Genomic DNA, 22,382 nt, shown 5'->3' on the forward strand with positions numbered 1-22,382 from the left:
GCTGAAAAATTCCTATAGCCTAGTGACATGGTAGCCATTGTAACATTGTAATGCAATTACTTTATTTTTTACATATTTATTGTATCCTGTTTGTACAGTGTTTATAAAGTCTATACTAGTGTGCAATGATGTCTTAGGCCTTCACATTCACTCACCACTCACTCACTAACTCATCCAGAGCAACTTTCAGTCCTGTAAGCTCCATTCAAGTGCCCCATACTGGTATACCATTTTTTCTCTTTTATATAGTATTTTTATTGTACCTTTTCTATGTTTACATAACTTCAGATAAACAATTCCTTACCATTGTGTTACCGTATTCAATACAACTGTATTGAATACAGTAATATGCCATACAGGTTTGTAGCCTATAAGCAAGATAGTATACCATACAGCCTTGGTGTGTAGTAGGCTATACCATCTGCATCTGTGTAAGTATACTCTATGATGTTCACAGAACAACAATGGCCTAAGGAGGCGTTTCTCAGAACAGATCCCCTTCGTTAAGCGATGCTGCCTGTATTCTGAGAAGCCTACTGACAGCAAGGGACAAGAATGAAGGAAGGGACTGAATGGCTAATGTCAGAGGAAAAGCATAAAGACTGCAAAGGACCTAGATATTAATTACAGAAATTTAGCAGAAGAACAGTAAGAGCTGTCACTTTTTCAAACTCCTTTCATATCCATTACCTCATCATCTGAGGAACCACCCACTCACTGTCTTTTTTTAGTTTTTCAAATAGTTTTTTAGAAGGTATAAATTGTCTGCATTTTAGGGGTTTAAACAGACATAAACTCACTACTAAGTATAAGAGCAATTAACTGAACAACAATACTGATGACTACACACGTATAAGCAGTTACTTCGGAAATCTACTTTGAAGTTCAGACAACTAGATCAGAATTTAAAGTAATGTTTTTTAACCTTGTGTTACTCAACTACTTCTTTCATATCCCCTTTTCCCATTTTTTCCTGGTTGTCATCTGTGGCATAAGCTGATTCAAAGGCTTGATTACAGCAATTAAATAAGCGGCTGGTCATGGTGGCTCACGCCTGTAATCCCAGCACTTTGGGAGGCCCAGGCAGGTGGATCACCTGAGGTCAGGAGTTTGAGACCAGCCTGGCCAACATGGTAAAACCCCATCTCTACTAAAAATACAAAAAAAAAAAAAGAAAGAAAGAAAATTAGCTGGGCGTGGTGGCTCACACCTGTAATCCCAGCATTTCGGGAGGCTGAGGCGGGTGGATCACCTGAGGTCAGGAGTTTGAGACCAGCCTGGCCAACATGGTAAAACCCCATCTCTACTAAAAATACAAAAAAAAAAAAAAATTAGCTGGGCGTAGTGGCAGGTGCCTGTAATCCTAGCTACTTGGAAGGCTGAGGCTAGAGCATCGCTTGAACCCATGAGGCAGAGGTTGCAGTGACTGGAGATTGCCACCACTGCACTCCAGCCTGGGTGACAAGAGTGAAACTCCATCTCAAAAATAAAATAAAATACCAATTAAGTAAGCAAAAATGACAACTTTAGCCAAAGTAAAGGTTTAAAATGGTGCACTTACTTCCAGATTCTTTAAAGTTTTAAAGAGGACATGCCATGCTCAACACAAAGCCTCTTTATTGTATCAATATGACCTTTCTGTGCTCCAGCTACAACTTCATTTTCACTCACATAAATGGAGTTCAAAGTAACTTGTAAAAGTTAGGCTCAAAAGGAATTTGTGGTTTAAGAACATTAAATAAGGTTATTATGCAGATCCAATGTATATTACTTCCTGAAATTTAAACTTAAAAGAACAAAAATACTAACAACTAAAGAGGAACCAGAAGTTCCCCTGGCCAAACCATAAAAATTTCTCCCTCCAGATTTTACCAGTTGGTACAAGAACACAAAACTCAAATACCTGTGGGGATGCAAATGTCATTAATGTGCAGAGGGCTAGGAAAAGATGACACATGCCAAACTACGTCAATATTGACCCATATACTGCATTTTAAAATAGTAGACAAGTATAACAATTAAGTACAGACATTTTACAAACACCAGGTCAAATCACAACAAGCAATATTGTTAAATGTTAAATTTAACATTTAGCCTATACAGGATCTGCTTGAGCAAAGTTCCCTAAATTAAATTAAATGGGCAGTAGGGACAGGGCCATAGGAGATCCAGCATCAGGAAGAAGAGTAACAGGAGTAACATTAACATGGATGGAAGACTACTAGGCCATAAATTCACTAATGGCACATACTGGGTTTGATTCACCAGAATACACTACTCAAGCCCCAGCTTGCTCAGTATATGACAAACAGTAAATACCTAAACATGAAACATTTTGTAAAGATCTACATACATTAGAATTATAGTTTCATAGAAAAACGTTAGTGAGGCCAGGCACGGTGGCTCATGCCTGTAATCCCAGCACTTTGGGAGGCCAAGGTGGGCGGATCACCTGAGGTTGGGAGTTTGAGACCAGCCTGACCAATGTGGAGAAACCCTGTCTCTACTCAAAATACAAAATTAGCCAGGCATGGTGGCGCATGCCTGTAATCCCAGCTACCCGGGAGGCTGAGGCAGGAGAATCCAAAAATCCAAAAGGCAGAGGTTGCAGTGAGGTGAGATTGCGCCACTGCACTCTAGCCTGGGCAACAAGAGCAAAACTCCATCTCAAAAAAAAAAAGAAAAATGTTAGTGGTAGTTTCTACATAATAGAATACAACATGGTAATGAAGACCTAATTATTGCTATATGCAACAATACAGATAAAACTAACAGGATCCTTTAAACAAGAGAATCCAGAGACTTGAGGATAAATATAGTGTGATTCCATTTATATGAAGGTCAGATTTCCATTTTCGATGTAAAAAGCTGCAATTAATATCACTCCTACCTAAAAACCTGGAAGAACCAGATAATCTTCAAAATCATAAACTTTCATAAGCCCATCAGAAAGCTGTTATTGTAAGGCAAGCAAGTCAACCAAATTCCAAAGGGAGACAAGCCCCTCCCAGGAGAGATGGGACATTTAACAGTTTCACTTTTGGCTGAGCATAAAAGACAGAAATGACCACCATAAAAAGGAGTAATAAGCTAACATTTTAATGTCTGCTTAAAAGCCAAATGTGGACTAGCACAACAGCAAGCTCTTCCTCATGGGCCTCAACCTAGCATTCAAGAGAAACATATAAGAAAGCCCCCTCTTAATGGCACAGGCATGCAGGAGGTGATCAAAGGCTGCACTGGAACAAACACAAACCCTCTCACTTCCCTGCCTCCTTCTGTCCTCTGAAGCAAAAGCCTTAAACTGCTGGGGAAGCAGCAGCAAGACTTCTCACCCAGGGGCACAGGAAAAAATCCAGTGCATGTGGGGGAAACAGAATGGAATGGGAGAAATGTTCAGTTGATCCATTTATGTGAGAGTAAGGTCAAGAACTGATTAAAGTAATTATGATAATATGTGTTAGAATACAGCAGTGGTTCCACAGTGCTTGTGTGTATCAGAATCACCCGGAAGACTTCATTAAAACAAGATCTCTGGACTCCACTCCCAGAGTTTCTGAACCAACATATCTAAGGTAAGGCCTTAGGAAAAAGTATTTTTAACAAGTTTCCAGGTGATGTTGATTCTGCCAATCTGGAATTCATATGTTGGAAATCCCTGGGACAGAGACTAACTCTGCAAGAGGTGGCTAACTGAAAAGGGGTTGACTGAGATGTTGGCAACTTGATCTGGATGGTGTAAAATTCACCAAGAGTACATCATTTAAGATTTATGTATTTTATTGTATGTAAGTTATACTTTATTTTTTAAAGCTTCTCTTAAAAAATTAAAAGCCTCAAACTGCTTCTACTCCTATAAATAGTAAAAATAAGCCTTATTGCGAAGACAACTTATTCTACAAATTGATAAAAGAAATAAGCATGTATCCTGCTCTTCTTGTATTTCAAAGTAATCAAAAAATTGACAGAAAATCTTCTTTATAGAAGAACCACAACTAATAAATACAGAAAAAAAGAATCACAAAGTAAGAAAATCTGAAACACTCCATTAAATATCAAAACACCCCTCAAAAAAGGGAGTGTGACAGTTAAAACTGAAACTATTAAAAGGTGAGTGGTAAATAACACCAGGGATTAATTATGCTGTTTTCTCTACACACGATGTTTGAAAACATCCATACACAACTTCCATTTAAAAAAGTAAACCCCAGCCGGGCACAGTGGCTCACACCTGTCATCCCAGCACTTTAGGTGGGTGAGACAGGTGATCACCTGAGGTCAGGAGTTCCAGACCAGCCTGGCCAAGATGGTGAAACCCCATCTCTACTAAAAATACAAAAATCAGCTGAGTGTGGTGGCGGGTGCCTATAATCCCAGCTACTTGGGAGGCTGAGGTAGGAGAATCACTTGAACTCGGGAGGCAGAAGTTGCAGTGAGCTGAGATCGCACCACTGCACTCCAGCCTGGACAACAGAGTGAGACTCCGTCTCAGAAAAAAAAATAAAAATAAAAAAGTAAACCCCAAATAAGGATGCTTTCATCAGGGAAAGAGATAGGAAATAAATTTCAGCACATTCCACATTATCCTCCTTCTCTTAGCATTCATTTTCATTCTCTCTAAGGAGCACCTGCATACTCCTATTCAGAGAACTCCCAAACCCTGGATCTCTACATTTAACTCCTTCTACAAAAGACAAAGGACTCTTGAATTAGCAAAATCATAAACTTCTAACTACCCTGACCAAGGCTGATCAGCAAAAGCATCAATAACACCTAGAAACTTGTTAAAAACAGATTTTCTAAGGCCTTACCTTAGATATAGTGTTCAGCAATTCTGTAGAGCCCAGAGATCTTGTTTTAATGAAGTCTTCCAGGTGATTCTGATACACACAAACACTGTGGAACCACTGCTCTATTCTAACCCCTATTATCATAATTAGTTTAACCTGTTCTTGACCCGACCCGCACATAAATCAACTAAACATTTTTTACATTCCATTCTGTTTCCCCCAGATACAATGGACCCTTCAGAGTTGCAGGTGCACCAGAGGGAGATAAATCAAGTCCCCTCCCAATTCCACAACTGTATAAAATACTATTGATATAGTAATGCCTGAATTAACTCATCCTTGGAGAATTAAGTAATCCTTTGGACATAAAGCACTTTTTAAAAAGAAAAAAAAGTTGGGAAAAAAAAAGTGTATGTCCTGAAAATTAGATGTTCCTGGTCTTGAGTCATTTCCAGTGGCAGAAGGTTACAGGAATCTTTCTGAAGAGCAAACTTCACTACGCAAAGCAGGGTCCTAGGACCAGGAGACAGTACATGCCTAGGTTCACAGGTCCCACATACAGAAACTCCTCTACTTTCAACTCATAAGCTTCTGTACATATGAACAAAGCAACCAACCGAAATGAAAGTTTCTCAGCAATGCCTGACACCAAAGGAAGATGTTAGCGATTGTTTACAAAAAGAATTTTTGAACAGCCTTTCAGAACTTAAACTGTTTGTAAATAAATGAATTTCTGTACCTGAAAAGAGTGGAGATGGTGGAGGAGAGAATAGTTGAGGCAATCACATCACATGTCTGTGTCTGTGTATAATTAATAAATATATATATATACATATCTGTATGTGTGTGTGTGTGTGCATATATATATATATACACAAATATATATATATATTTAGATAGGGTCTCACTGTCACCCAAGCCGGCGTGCAGTGGTGCTATCACAGCTCACTGCAGCCTCAACTCCTGGGCTCGGTGATCTTCCCACCTCAGCCTTCCAACACATATATATTTGAATTTAGACAAAGTAAAATTACTTTCCAGAGCTAGAGGAACATTAATGGTGTAGGTGATTCCACCCATCATTCCACTCTATAAAAATATACTTACAAAGTGAACATATAGGAAAAGACATGAATCTCTCCCTCAGTAAGCCTCAGTTTATACATGCTTGGCACAGTATGAGCAAATTACCAAGAGTGAGATACTACTATCTGAAAATGGGTATTTTTTGCAGAAGCCAACTCTCCGAACTGACCAACTCTTTGGTACTCAACCAAAGCTGCAAGAAAAGATAACCAGGTTAAACTTAAGTCACCATCTGGTTTCTCAACGGCAATTTTGACTATACAAGATTTTTAAACTCCATGCTAACTTCAGACCCTAACCTCACCCAAAATGTCCTATTTCATAGTTATCTATGTCTTCCAAACCACTGCAGTCAGGGGAAAACAGAGGTGAGCAACTCAAGAGGCATGTGTGTTCTTTACTGTCTAGATGGCTAAATTCCACCTAATGGGAAAGGAAAATCATACTTAAAATCATGCATTAAACCACATTCTCTTCTTCAACAGAACTACTATATGCTTTCCATAACACCATTATGTTACCCATAAAAGCATTATTTGTCTACTAAGTATTTACTGAACATCCATTATGTGCCAGCAACTGCACAAGTTATTGCAGATACAGTTGTCACAGACAGATATAAACCTTGCACTCCTAGAGCTAATGGCCCAGCAAAGACTAGACATTTAAAAACACAAAAATATGGCCGAGGGCAGTGGCTCATGCCTGTAATATCAGCACTTTGGGAGTCTGAGGCGGGCGAATCACGAGGTCAGGAGATCAAGACCATCCTGGCTAAGACGGTGAAACCCCGTCTCTACTAAAAACACAAAAAAATTAGCCGGGCGAGGTGGCAGGTGCCTGTAGTCCTAGCTACTCGGGAGGCTGAGGCAGGAGAATGGCGTGAGCCCGGGAGGCGGAGCTTGCAGTGAGCCAAGATCACACCACTTCATTCCAGCCAGGGCGACAGAGCGAGACTCCGTCTCAAAAAAAAAACACAAAAATATAATAAATGTCATAAAAAAGAAATATGAGGCCATACACTGGGAAGCAAGTCCAATGGAGGGAAAAGGGAGCTAGGGAATTTTAAAGGTTTCTATGGATGGTGTAGTTAGTCATCAGCCCCGATTATTCGACTAATTGTAAAAGTTTATGCCTGACTTGTTGGGAGTTCTGGGGCTCACAGACATGTGTTTACACATACAGTCTTGTGTCTGAAATGCACTACCCCTCACCCTTCACACATTCTTCATGGTATCAAACCATCTTTGCAGATGCCAAACCCACCAGCCTCAGATGTGGGCTCTCGTTTCTTGTCAACACACCAAGTAATGCCCCTCAGACACTCAAAGTTTATTTTCCCTCCACTGGAGGCCAAGTTCTTTGAGAACACAGACTGACTTTCAATCATCTGCTGCCTCAGTCAAGCCCTAAGACATAGGCTGGCACCTAACTGGTTTTTTACAAATGTAGGTTAAAAGCAAGAATAAACAGCATATTCCTTAACAGTGTCTTGCTAGGTATTTTACTAATTTTTACCTCAAATTTACATTATCAGCACATCTATATGTATATACACACACACATAAAGTATAACAGCTTATCACACAATTGGCGGTATATTTCAATTAATATCTGAGGTCCTACAGAACTGGTATTATAAGCTCCTATTCATAGGTTCCTGTTTACGTAAGTAAAACAGGTACTAATGCATGATATTGATTTTTTTTCCACCTCTCCACAAACTATGTTGGGTTACTAACCCTAATGAAGAAACCAATCTCTTCCCTGATAGCTTCCTTCTCAATAATGTATTCTAATTTAGAATCTCAATCTCTACGCATATCCACGACACCTACTTGTTTCATTTTTTTGAAGAAGGAACTTAAAACTTTTGGCATAAAACTTTTTTTAAAAAAAATACTAAATTACAAAAGAAATAGAGTATGGCACAGTTTTAGTCTCAGTATGACTGTGCTCTTCAAATACTGGCTCCCTGTATGATTTAGTTACAAAATGTTTTAGATAATTGCTCACACAACTCTTAATAGCAACTAGGACACCCATACCTTAACATTTTTTAAAAGTAAAAATTCTTAAAATAGTTAACAGCATTTAACCAATCCCCAGAGTACTGACACTGAGAATCTGCCTGATTTGCCAAATACCAAAGTGATTAAAGTTAGGTGCAATGTTTGCCTCTATAAATTAATTATAACGACCCTCAAATATCTTATTGTGCTTAGGACTAACAGAACTCAACTTCTTCCTTTGTAGAGAGGCCACACTTAATCCACTGCAAACCTCTACCTCAGATTAATACAACATCTTTTTTTTTTTTTTTTTGAGACAGTTTCGCTCTTGTCACCCAGGTTGAAGTGCAATGGCATGATCTTGGCTCACTGCAACCTCTACCTCCCAGGTTCAAGTGATTCTCCTGCCTCAGCCTCCCAAGTAACTGTGATTACAGGCACCCGCCACCACATCCAGCTAATTTTTGTATTTTTAGTAGAGACAGGGTTTCATCATGTTGGCCAGGCTGGTCTCAAGCTCCTGACCTCAGGTGATCCACCCACCTCAGCCTCCCAAAGTGCTGGGATTACAGGCGTAAGCCACGGCGCCCAGCCACAACACTTTTTTATAAAGTAACTATAAGACAAGATCCTGAAAAGTAAAGAAGGTACATACAGTACTTGCCATAAGCAGCTTATGATCTGGTAAAGGAAGAAATGCTGTCATTACAGCAATGACTTAAAATACATTCATTTAGTTATTAAACATTTATTGAAAGCCTATTATGAATCAGGCTCTAAGATAGAGGTTGTGGATAAAATAAGACCTTCCAATATAAGGGAAAAGACATGTAGACAAGAGAAGGGGAATGAAGTACTATAACTGCTAGAGCAGAGTATATGGGGTAGCACATGGGGGAACAAAAAAGAAAGCGCTTAACTGGGAGAGAGGGATAACATAAATGGCTTCGTAGAGGAGGCAATGCTTGAGCTGAGTTTCAAAAGATAAATAGTAAATAGAAATAAAGACACTGAATGTGAAAAAACAATACAGCTTAAGAGCATAAACGAAAACACAGAACCAGCATGACACATTCAGAAAACTGTTGTTGGCTGAACAATGGTAGTGAACAGGGTTTCAGAAATGAGTAAGAAAAAAGGAAGAATAGTGGAAAAATATAGCCTACAGAGTGGCTTATGTGCCATACTAAGAAGTTTGGACTTTACTATGGGCAATTAGGAAACTAAAGGGTTTTAAACCATTAAAAAAAAAGATCTGACCTGAATTTTGAAAAGTCACTTTGATTTAAGTATGCAGGAGATGGGTTAAGAAGGGGAGATGGGTTAAGAGGTTAGTTACAACATGAGAAAGACAACAAAGATTGTAGCAAAAAGGTACAAAAGATATCAGCAATATTAAATCTAAAGAATTTTGTCACAATAATGGGCACAAAATGAGAGCATTAATATTTAGCAAATAAATGGATGAGTGATTGATTAGATGTGGGAGATAAGAGGAAAGAGCTCAAAATTCTGGGCTTGTCTGACTGGACATGATGTTTTTCCCCAGACATGATGTTTGCCTTTCATTGAGGGCAAACATTATGTCTGGGGAAGAAGATCATAAACTTAGCAGGTCAAGCTAACTTTGAGGTGCGTATCTAGAGAGCATACGCGAGGGTGTTTACTGGTCAAAGGAGTCTGAAATGCAAGGGCAAGATCTGAAAGGAAGATGATGATTTGGGAATTATCAGTACGGGAATGATGGTCAAATTTCCCACCAAAAACAAGCGAGGTCACCTGGAGAAGATGTACAACAAGGAGAGAAAGGCACAGTCCTGGTATCACCAACACTTAAAAAATGGATGAGGGGAAGCGGGGCGGGGGGCGAGGGCTGGCGCAGAGAACGTATGATCCAAGAGTAAAGAAGAGAACTAAAAAAGTAATTTGAAAGAAACTTTGAAGATAACAAGCAGTAGTGTCAAATTCCACATATAAGTAAACTAAAAACCAAAAATAATTGGGCTTGGTAGTTTACAAATTTGGTCACCTTTGCCAAAGCAGTTTCAGGAGACAAGATGAGGACAGAAACCTGACTACAGCAGGTTCAAGAATAAAGAGATAAACAGTCAGGAAACATACCCAATTCTTTCCAACAAACCCTATTTAAAACTAAAAAAAAAAAAAAAAAGACAGTAACTTGAGATAACATAGAAGCAATCTTCTTTGTTTGAGATAGAGTCTCCCTCTGTCACCCACCCAGGCAGGAGTGAAGTAGTGCAAACACAGCTCACCGCAGCCTCGACCTCCTGGGCTCAAGCAACCCTCTCGCCTCAGCCTCCCCATTAGCTGGGACTACAAGTGTGTGCAACCACACCTGGCTAATTTTTGTATTTTTTGTAAAGAATGGGTTTCCGCCACACTGTCCAGGCTGGTCTCGAACTCCAGAGCTCAAGTAATCCACCCGCCTCAGCCTCCCAAAGTGCTGGGATTACAGGCATGAGCCACCATGCCTGGCCTGGGTTTTTTTGTTTTTTTATTTTTTTATTTTGTACCCTCTTTTCTCCAGGAAAAGAGCTCAAAGAGGAGGTTAAAAATAAAGAAAATAGTGGGGACAATATTTGGAACAAGATCCCACCATAAGATCAAGGTGGGCTTCCAGTCCCATTAGGAAACTGAAAATGCTAAAGGCGAAAACAAGGCAGAAGTTCTGATTTACAGCTAAGTCCAGAAGAAAGTGGCAGCTTGATGGGAATGGTAAACATTGTCCCTATGGTAGCCATGCTAATTGCAGGCCCCATTCACCCACCTAAGTCAGGACTGGCTAAACCTGAAGGGTGTGGAAATCACACCTGCAGCTGAATGGGGCTGCAGGAAGTAGGGACTAGGTCTTACTAAACATTATGAGCAAACTCAACCAACAAAAGCATACAGAACTTCAGCAATACAAGTAATTTCAAAAACATAAGCATAATGAAAATATCTACAACATATACTCAATAGCCCAATTAAAGACTCATTTTTTTTAATACTGAGCATCTAGCACAGAGCCTGGCATATAACGGATGTTAGTACATACAAATGAATAATGTCCTGGGGCTGGCTCAGGCTGCTATCTCAAGAGACAGGAACACCTGTGGAAGACAGGCTATACAGGATCTCCATGACCGAGGCAAGAAACTGTCCTTCCTATGCAACCAGAGGGTGGAAAGGCTTAACCGTCCCTGCCGAAAACAAAAGAGGAGAACATGACTGTCAGGGCCCTTAATGATAACTAATTTTTACCAAGTAGGTATATGTGTAGCACTGTGCAATTCACTTATAAGAATTGTATCTTAGGCTGGGCGCGGTGGCTCACGCCTGTAATCCCAGCACTTTGGGAGGCCAAGGCAGGTGGATCACCTGAGGTCAGGAGTTCGAGACCAGCCTGGCCAACATGGTAAAACCCTGTCTGTACTAAATATACAAAAATTAGCCAGGTGTGGGAGCACATGCCTGTAATCCCAGCTACTTGGGAGGCTGAGGCATGAGAGTCAATTGAACCTAAAAGGCGGAGGTTGCAGTGAGCCGAGATTGTACCACTGCAATCCAGCCTGGGTGACACAGACTGTCTCCAAAAAAAAAAGAATTATCGCATCTTAACCTTAGCCTCCTACCTTAACAACTACCAGATAGGTATATTTATTCCCATTTCACAAATGAAGAAATAGCTTTAGAAAATTAAGTAATTTGTCCAAGTTCACATAGAGAGTCAGGAATCAGGACCACTGAACCTGTCAGTGGCACTTAATATGGTAAGAGGAAGTGGTGGCGGCGGCAGTGGTGGTGGTGGTGACAGGTACTCTTTGAAATATAAAGACACTACCAACAAACTTTTATATATACAGAAACCTTGCCCACTCACCAAGAAGACTGCTCTCCCCATCATTCTTCCTACTCCCCAAGTGCTTCACAATAACTAGCAGGCCTGAGGAGACGCTGCCACCTAATGGCCAGTGCCATGAACTATGTCTTGTGGTCCTGTTCCCACACCTCACCTTGGCTCCTCTACCTTCAAGATTGAGCCTCAAAAGGATTGTACGGACACAAATCACCCTTTTTTTTTTTTTTTTTTTTTTGAGACAGAGTCTTCCTCTGTCGCCAGGCTGGAGTGCAGTGACGCAATCTTGGCTCACTGCAACCTCCGCCTCCTGAGTTCAAGCAATTCTCCTGCCTCAGCCTCCCGAGTAGCTGGGACTATAGGTGTGTGCCACCACACCCAGCTAATTTTTTTTTACATTTTTAGTACAGACAGGGTTTCACCACGTTGGCCAGGATGGTCTTGATCTCCTGACCTCGTGATCCACCTGCCTCGGCCTCAAAAAGTGCTGGGATTACAGGCGTGACCCACCGCAGCCAGCCTACAAGTCACCATTTTGCCTATCTTGCTCTCAGGAGTGATCCATCCCACACAATCTCTTATTCTGGCACTATCCATAGAACACTGTACCAGAAGAAATGTTCTCCACCTGCCCTTACCCAATACATATATCTGCCCTGTCAATACAGTAGCCACTAGCCAAATGTGGCTATTATTACAATGTGATAAGGCCACAAAATAAGCATTCTTAAACTACATTAAAAGAAATAGTCTTAATGCAGACTACTGAAATCTCACTTAATTCTAGTTGGAATGACATTTCCAAGCATTATATTTTCTCCTTTCTTATTAAACTAATTATAAAATACTCTATATTTTAAAACTTCTGGGCCAGGCATGGTGGCTCATGCCTATAGTCCAAGCTATTCGGGAGACTGCAGTGGGAGGATCACTTAAGCCCAGGAGTTCGAGTCCAGCCTGGGTAACACAGTGAGACCCAGTCTCTTAAATAAATAAATAAAGCCAGGCACGGTGGCTCACACCCATAATCCCAGCATTTTGGGATTTTGGGAGGCCAAGGTGAGTGGCTCACTTGAGGCAAGGAGTTCTAGACCAGCCTGGCTAACAGGATGAAACCTTGTCTCTACTGAAAATACAAAAATCAGCCAGACATGGTGGCAGATGCCTGTAATCCCAGCTACTCTGGACACTGAGGCACGAGAACTGCTTGAACCTGGGAGGTAGTGATCTGAGATCATACCACTGCACTCCAGTCAGGGTGACAGAGGAAGACTCTGTCTCAAAGGAAAAAAAAAACAACAAAAAAAAAACCAAAAAAACTTCTCCCTATAATTCCACCACCCTAACACAACTATACAACTATTCTCACTACTTCATGTACCCTTCTAAATTTCATCTACACACACAGAGTCAGCTATATGAACTATCTAGATACAATTTAATGTTCTACTTTTAAAATGTCATTGTTTTATAAATATATCCCACAGTTCTACAGTTATATTTGTTATTTTAAGGGCTACAATATATTACATTGAATTAATGTGCTATAAATCATTTAATCACAGATGACTGGACCAAAGATTATAAATATCTTTATCCTTCATTATACCACTTTTAGAGCTACCCTGGCAAAAGGGATACAAAGGAGGTAAGGGTAAAGAAACATGTCACATAATGAAAAGCTGAAGCACTTATAAATGGTTTAGCCTAACAAAGCCAAGACCATACATGACAGTTGCTGTCAAATAGTTTAAGATACTATATGTAGGGTCAAAATAGTTTAAGTTGTGACAAAGGGGCAGAACTAGGATCAATGAATAGAAATAAGAAAAGGGCAGTTTTCAGCCCAAAAACTAAAACTTTTCAAACTATCAAAATTATTCAACAAAGTAAACTACATAAAACAGCTAAGCTGTCCATCTGTGAAAGCATTAAAAAATAAGCTAGATAAGCACTTGACAGAGATAGTGCAGACTCTTAAATTGGTGGGAGGTAAGACTAGATAACCTCTCAGGTTTCCTTTCACTCAAATATTCAAATATTTATTAATCACCTGCTATAATCCTAGCAATGTACTAGGTATACAAAAGTGCACAGAACAGACCTGGTCCCTATGCATTTTGCACTTACAACCTAGTGTAGGAAATAGAGAAAAAGAAAAAAAATTAAATAATTACAAATCATAAGTGCTATAAAGGAAAACAACGAAATGCTTTAGGAAAAATAACAAACTGTGCATCAAGTAAGGCCTCTCAGAGGGAGAATATTTTAAAGTTGTGGACTAAAGAAGAGTTAAGCTATGCAGAGAGTGCTCTGGTGCAGTGGAAAGCCACTTAATGTATAAACTGGAGCGTGATGTGATCTGATGTACTTTTTTTTTATTGTTATTACTTTTTGGAGATGGAATCTTGCTCTGTCACCCAGGCTGGAGTGCAGTGGCACGATATCGGCTCACTGCAACCTCCACTTCCCAGGTTCAAGCAATTTTCCTGCCTCAGCCTCCCAAGTAGCTGGGATTACAGGTGCCGCCACCATGCCTGGCTAATTTTTGTATTTTTAATAGAGATGTGGTTTCACCATGTTAGCCAGGCTGGTCTTGAACTCCTGACCTCAGGTGATCCGCCTGCCTGGGCCTCACAAAGTTCTGGGATTACAGGCGTGAGCCACTGCACCTGGCCGCTCTGATTTACATTTCTCAAAGATCGTTCTGGCTGTTATGTGGAGAATGAATAAGAAAGAAGAAAATGTAGAAGCAGGAAAAAATCAGGTAGAAGTAGGTAGGAGTCCAGATGAGAAACAATGATAGACTAGGCTGGTTGAAGTAGATGGATAGAAAGGTATAGATAAGTTTCTTTCTTTCTTTTTGAAACAAGGTCTCTCTCTGTCGTCCAGACTGGAGTACAGTGGGGTGATCATAGTTCGCTGCAGCCTCGACTTCCTGGGCTCAAGCAGTCCTCTCATCTCAGCCTCCCTAGTAGCTGGGACCACAGGCACATGCCACCACACCCAGCTAATTTTTTAATTTTTGTAGATGGGGGTGGGGGGGGGGTGTGGTCTCACTATGTTGCCCAGGCTGGTCTTGAACTCCTGAGCTCAAGTGACCCTCCTGCCTCCCCAAGTGCTGGGATTATAGGCGTGAACCACTGCACCCAGCCAATAGATGGGTTTCAAGATATATAGGGGAGACACAAACTACAGGACTCAGTGATGGGTTAAACTCAAAGGATAAAGTTAAAACAGAAACCAAATAAGCTTCAGGTTTCTGGCTTGAACAATTAATGGGATTGTGCTGTCATTTTCTGAGACAGGAAAGTTTGTGGGAGGTATGGATGTGGATCAAAACAGGAATCCAACTTTAAGTCACCATGATTGTCTTTAGACCCTTAACAGAAAGTTTCTACTAAAAATTACTCATGACTCATTCTTTGCTCTTTAAAAAGCAGTCTGTGGAAGGGGAAATACTATAAAGGTGACTGGGCCAATTGAAAAAAAAATTGGAATACAAATGGTAGATAAAACTATTGCGTCAATGTTAAATTTAGTGAAGTCCATACTGTACAATTTTTTAAAAAATCCCTATGACTGGGAAATACATGTTGAAGTATTTAGGAGATAAAGGGCCATAATATGCATATAAACATATATATACCTATTCATATATACATATATATGAAAGAGAGCAAACGGTAAGAAAATGGCACAAAATATTAACAGGAAAATCTGGATAAAGAGTATTTAGATATTCTTTGTACTATTCTTGGTCTTGCAACATTTCTCTGAGTATAAAATTATTACCAAAAAAAACCCAAAACTTTTTTTAAGACAGTCCCAGATTTCTCTTATTCACACCAAATAATTCAAATTCCTTTAAACTCACCTCATATGTATCTCCCTCCTCAACCCACTCCATCATGTCTCATCCATTACACAGAGTAGTGGCCCCATCAGGGAGACAAGGAACATACACAACATACTCTATATAAAGAAATGGCATAAGAAGTGAGGATTGCCAAGAGGCTTCTTGCAATCTTCCATCTCCCATGAAGTAGCATGTGCTCTCTGAAATGTACTATGTCCTGATCTGTAACAGATGGCTGGATGATAGACTCCTTTCAGTTCTGGATCTACTCTTCTCATGTAATATATAGCAATAAATCTACCAAATTAGCATGATCATGTGATATCTGCAGATTAGATGTTCCTCCTACATATGCCCATCGTTTAGCTGGGTATCCCTAGGTATAGCAATTATTACACTATTTTATTTTTAAAATCATGTTTTCCTGTGTTCTACTTTCTCCACTAGACTGAGAGCTCCTTGAAGACTAGCAGCACAAAATATTTAGTTTTTTTTTTTTTTTTAATTCCTAAAGATTATTCTAATACATGGCTGGGTGCGGTGGCTCACGCCTGTAATCCCAGCACTTTGGGAGGCCGAGGTGGGCGGATCACCTGAGGTCGGGAGTTCAAGACCAGCCTGACCAACATAGAGAAACCCCATCTCTACTAAAAGTACAAAATTAGTCAGGCGAGGTGGTGCATGCCTGTAATCCCAGCTACTCGGGAGGCTAAGGCAGAAGAATCGCTTGAACCCAGGAGGCGGAGGTTGCGGTGAGCCCAGATTGCGCCACTGCAAAACTCCGTCTCAAAAAAGATTATTCTAATACATAAAAAGACACTTAATAAAAGCTATTGGGTAAAGAAATAAATATCACTGAAAAATCTTTCTTATGATTGCAGCTCTACTAAACATTACTTTTTTTGCCCTTGGATACAGCAGTATGTAGAAAGTCTTACTCTAATTCAATAGCGAAGGAGACATAACTTCTAGGGGTTGCTGACAAACAAGTGAAAATGCCTATGACCTTATACACAATCCCAAAATCTTGTTTACTTCAATAATTATCATTATAATTTTATAAAATATGATTAATAAAAAGTAAAATATCTTGGGCCTGAGTCTCAACCACACCTTAAAATTAAAGTACATTATATTTAACCCACAGTTCAATTGGTCAATACAACATAAGGAACACTTCAGTGACAAGAAAACACGTCATAGTCTAGACCTTTGTTCTCTATTATAAAATAATCTAAGTAAAATTATGTAAGGTAAGAACATTCAACTGAGTAAACAAATTAAAATCTAATCATTTTACTGGGAAAAGGCAGTTTTTCAAATGCCACAACGAAACTTGCCAAATAGAAGAGTATTCAACAAGAATGTACATTAAGTACTCCAAAAACAAAACTGTGTAAATAGACATGTATCTTTATCCAAAATGATTATATGGTAACACTCAAAATGTCCCAGTACCAAATGTCAAAATACCAAATGCTTTTAAAGTATGTTTCTGAGTTGTATTAAGAGGAGGAAAATACAATGTTTCTTACTCAGCTAGGTATTCTGTCCATATTCTTGCTGTCAATTCTCCTAGTTCCCTTAAGATCTCCCCAACTCATGGAATACAATGCACGTGATAATTTGCAATAGTTCTCAAACCCGTCCTGTTCTCTCCTCATTTCTTAATCTAGAATCTTACTAGCCAGTATTCTAGCACAGGCCTACTTAATTTTCCGCCTTCAGTTTCTTTTCCTTCAATCCATTTTTTACACTTTTCCTGAGATTAGTATTCAAAATTCCAATTCTGATCATGTCACTCTTCAATTTTAAAATCCTTCAATAGCTCTCTGAAGTACAAATACCTAAAAACAGCAAGTGATATTTATTAAGTACTTGTGTGCCAGGTACAAATGTTACCTAATTTAAACCTCACAATCCTACAGTGGAGATATTTTTATTATTCTCATTTTGCACATTTAAGGAAATTGAAACTTAGGAAAATCACATATAGACACACAGCTAGTGAGTGCGTGCAGCTAAAATTACCCAAGCCTTCAAATTGCGGCTTTGGTATTCCTTTACAGCTGCTCCCTCTCACCACTAACCAACAAACCCTGCCTTCCAACCACACCAAACCACCTCAGGATCTGTAATCATAAGATGCTCTTTCAGGACTCCTTACCAAAGTGCACACTACTCCCTTGACTCAAAATGCTACTTGTCCACCATGGGAATTCTCTCCAGAGCATTCTTCCTTTCTTTCCAACCTTCCCTAGGGAAAATCCTCTGGACAGAATAACATAAGCCAAAATGATACACACATCCCACTATCAACTTCAAAATGCTACAACACAGAGTACTCAAATAGATTTTCCAAGGTAATGTCCATGTGACAATCTAGTGCCAGCCTCATAAACCCCTAAATTCACCAGAGGTAAATAAAGATCAACAATAAAGAAACATATATTCAAAAGATAACATTAAAAAAGAAAAAAATAAAGCAACAGCAAAAACTAACAAAAAAAAGCCCTTAATACTTTTGTAAAATATTCACAAAATATAAATTCAGATATTTTGAAATATGTGCAAAATACATTTAGAATAAGAGAATCTTAAGTTTTAAAGTAGAAAATACTGCAAATTTGGACTTCTGACGGCATAAATAAGACAAATCCTATCTAAGATCTACTATTAGCAAACCAAAAAAAATTTCAAGAGACTAAAGGGCTCTTCTACGACTATGTCTGGGGTCAAAAAATAATTCTTCAATACTAAACAGCTTGTGCTTATGAAACATATTAAATGATGCAGAGGTACAGTGATTACGTTACCACATCTCAAGCATCAGCAAATTATGCCAGTATCTTCCAGGAACATGACACAGTGACATCAGGAGTTTCTCCTGGGTATTAACTGACAATTAAACAGCATCTTCACAGTACTAGTCAAATACATTAGGTTACAATTCCACACACTAATACTCAAATTTTGTCTATTCCAGTCTCAAGATCTTCCTGTAGTTAATTGCTCTTATACTGTCATGTGGATAAATAAGCACCAAACGTTACCTGCAAACTTTTAATCTCTTTTCTAGCCCATTAATAAAATGTCTACATTTCTGGCACATATCCCAGCCAGAGCCGTTTCCATACAACTTTTCTTGCCTTTTCCCTGTAATACTAACACATCATCTTCTTAAGCCTTAAGTAAATTTTTTGTAAAAAAAAAATTACTTCATAACAACGTCATCTAATTGAGATATTTAGGAAATCGACCTTTAATGGATACAGAATAATCAGTCCACGGTTTAAGCACTATTCTAGGGTGGTCAACTCAAAACTATATTTTGTGTTTGGCATTCCTACTGGCTATAACCAAAATGCATTTCCTGAATACTTGTTTTGTATAATACCCAGGACCAGGTAGAGTACTTACACTGATGGGGCTTTTTATACTGGTCTACTCTAGATATTAGACCTAGCCCAAGGAAACAGTAAAGAGAATGAAGAGAGAAGAGATACCTCACAAAGACTTGACAACAAATGGAAAATGAGAGATAAGAGAAGTCTGGATTACTCCCAGGTTTATACTTTGGGCACCTGAATGACTGGCAGTTTCATTAACTAAGATGGGAAAATTAGCTGAATACATGAACAAGAGACAGTAAAGACAGCTGGAAAAGAATAGGTATGAAAGAGAAACAGGGCCAGGCATAAAGGCTTACACCTGTAATCCCACCACTTTGAGAGGCCAAGGTGGCCCTTTGAGGTTAGGAGTTTGAGACAAGCCTGGCCAACATGGTAAATCCCGGACTCTACTAAAAATACAAAAATAAGCTGGGTGTAGTGGCAGGTGCCTGTAATCCCAGCTACTTGGGAGGCTGAAGCAGAGAATTGCTTGAACCCGGGAGGCAGAGGTTGCAGTGAGCAGAGATCGCACCACCGCACTGGGCGACAGAGCGAGACTCCATCTCAAAAGAAAAGAAAGAAAAAAGAAAGAGAAAGAGAAACAGGAGAATGATGCTTTGGAAGGCAAAGAAAGTTCAAGAACATGGGCATGATGGTCTAACGTTCACAGTGGATTTAACAATTAAGAACTATGTCAACAGATAGATACAGTTTCTGTAAATAGAGGAAGCAAAAGTAAAATGTTGCAGGGGAATGAGTAGTACACAATCAAGGCAAAAAAAAAAAGAATGTGTGAAGTGTGTTTGGAATGGAATGTAGAAGAGTTTTGCTGGATGAAAGGTTCATGTAGCAGAAGACAAGAAAAGAAGTCTGAGTCAAGGGCTTTGAATTCTAGATTTTATTTTTGGAGTTTATTCTGTGAACAGGAGAAGGAAAGGCATGTAACATTTTTCCCCCCTTTTTAAGACAATTTTCTCAACCCTTTCTGATGACAGGGTACTTGAGGAACTGGAATGACAAGAGTTAAGGCAGGAGTAGCTACTAAGAGGTCTTACAATTATCTAAACAGTAATGAGGACCCGAAAAAGATTGGCAGTAGCCAAAGTAAAAAATAAGGGATATGTGAAAGAGATATTCTTTATTCCCAGGCTGCCTGTGATACTGCGATATGATATCATATCCCATACACATTTGGTCTCTGCCCCTGGTTCCTGACACATAGCTCCTAAAACCCATGGAATCTCCAGAGTGATGAGTGTCTTTTGTATGCTAATGAGGACTGCTAGCTGGGGACCCTTAGTTAACCTCAGGATGGAAGCTGGTTACCAGAAAGACCAGAGCATGAGTACAGGTCGGTACTTTTCAGCCCCATCCCCCAACCTCCAGGGAGGGGAAGGGGACTGAAGGTTGAGTTGATCACCAATGGCCAATGATGTAATCAATCATACCTATGTAATAAAACCTCCATAAAAGGCCAAAACGATAGGGTTCAGAGAGGTGAATACGTGGAGATACCTGGAGAGTGGTACACCCAGAGAGGACAGAGAAGCTCCACGCCCCTTTCCATGACCTACCCTATTCATCTCTTCCATCTGGCTGTTCATCTATATTTCTTATAATATGCTGTTTAATAAATGGGCAAACATAAGTAAAGTGTTTCCCTAAGTTCTATGAGCTGCTCTAGCAAATTAACTGAACCCAAGAAGGGGGTCATGGGAACCCCAATTTATGGCTGGTCATAGACAAAGGTCACAACCTGGAGCATGCATCTGAAGTGGCGGGGGGGATGGCACCGTCTTGTAGGACTGAGCCCTTATCCTACAGCATTTAACACTATCTACAGGTAGACAGTGTCAGATTGGAACTAAATCACAGGGCATCCAGCTGTTCTTCACTGGAGACTATGGTGTCAGAATTGCTTGGTGTCCAGCAAAACAATCTCCATACATTTAGTGTAAGAGGTGCTGTGTGGCCAAGTGCTATGTGGCTCACTCTTGTAATCCCAGCACTTTGAGAGGTCAAAGCAGAAGGATCACTTGAGGCTAGGAGTTTGAGACCAGCCCAGGCAAGATAGCAAAATTCCGCCTCTAAAAAAAAAAAAAAAAAAAAAGTTACAAAGGCCAGGTGTGGTGGCTTGTGCCTGTAATTCTAACACTTTGGGAGGCCAAGGTGGGAGGATCCTAGAGGCCAGGAGTTTGAGACAAGCCTCGGCAACTTGGCAAAACCCCACCTCTACATAAAAATGTTAAAAAATTAGCTGGGCATCGTGGCACACGCTTGTAGTCCCAGCTACTCGGGAGGGCACATCACTTAGTCCAGGAGGTTAAGGCTGCAGTGACCTATAATCAAGCCACTGCACCCCAGCCTGGGTGACAGAACAAGACACTGTCTCAAAAAAAAAAAAAAAAAGTGTTATATTGAGTGGTATGTGAGAGTAGGAAAAACACTGTTTTTCTTTCCTATCTTCTAATAGTGCCCTAAATATTCCACTATTACTGTATTACCATACTCATCACATTGTATCATAATCATTTGCAGACTCGGACCTTCTCTTGTTCAGCCTCTTATTACTAACACTAACAAGTCAGGAACACAGGAAGTGGCCAAAAAATGTTTGTTAAACTCAGTAACTCATCAGATGTAGAAGTAAGACCTACAGATACTACAGAGAAACCTAAATGACTTGTAAGATGGTGACAGAGAAAACACTAATGGAGAAGCCAAGAGGGGGATCAAGTTTAGGGGATGAGTGTCAGGGTAAAAGGATGGTTAAGGTCAACATCCAAATAGAGACGTCAAAGAGGAAAAAAAAAAAACCAGAGAAGGAAAAAAATTCAGACAAAAATAGAGATATGGGATAGAAAATAAATCATCGACAAGTCTCATTATTTGCTCATGAAAAGAAATATTTAATAAATATGGATTTCCTAAGACTTTAGGATACGACTGTCTTTAAGAACACTATTCAAATTGCTCATTTGTATATTCTGTACAAATTGAATGGCGTAAATTCCCAACCAAATGGGTCAATCAAAACTAGGTCAACATTGGATAATTATTTGCTTTACTCATTCATTCAACAAAAAATTTATTGAGTGTCTATAAGTGGGGGCAAGAGAGCAACCTGTCACGAAAACAAACAGTAAAATACAGCAAATACTATAACAAAAAAACTGCATGTTAATAGGAACACAAGTAACAGAATATAATGAAGGATAGATGGAAGAGGCATAATGAACATATGTCTAGCAGCTTTCCTGGAAGAAGAGGCATCTATGTTGGACTCTTAAAAAGATAAAGTGATGGCCAGGCGCAATGGCTCACGCCTGTAATCCCAGCACTTTGGGAGGCTGAGGCAGGTGGATCACCTGAGGTCAGGAATTA

At 39.6% G+C, this 22,382-nt stretch overlaps 1 protein-coding gene across 10 annotated transcripts in view; it reads right to left on the reverse strand.

Annotated features, from left to right (window-relative positions):
* The window catches only part of CCSER2 (coiled-coil serine rich protein 2), a 192,420-nt gene that overhangs the window by 157,974 nt on the left and 12,064 nt on the right, over window positions 1-22,382 (reverse strand). For 2 of the 10 annotated variants that reach the window (XM_054503011.2, XM_063669883.1), the window contains one exon: window positions 10,947-11,091. The exons of the other annotated variants lie outside the window; for them this stretch is intronic. The gene's annotated coding sequence lies outside the window, so the exon portion shown is untranslated. The remainder of the gene's footprint in view (window positions 1-10,946; window positions 11,092-22,382) is intronic. 10 annotated transcript variants of the gene reach the window in all.

Source organism: Pongo pygmaeus, chromosome 8 (assembly GCF_028885625.2).
Source record: "Pongo pygmaeus isolate AG05252 chromosome 8, NHGRI_mPonPyg2-v2.0_pri, whole genome shotgun sequence".
Taxonomy (NCBI): Eukaryota; Metazoa; Chordata; class Mammalia; order Primates; family Hominidae; genus Pongo; species Pongo pygmaeus.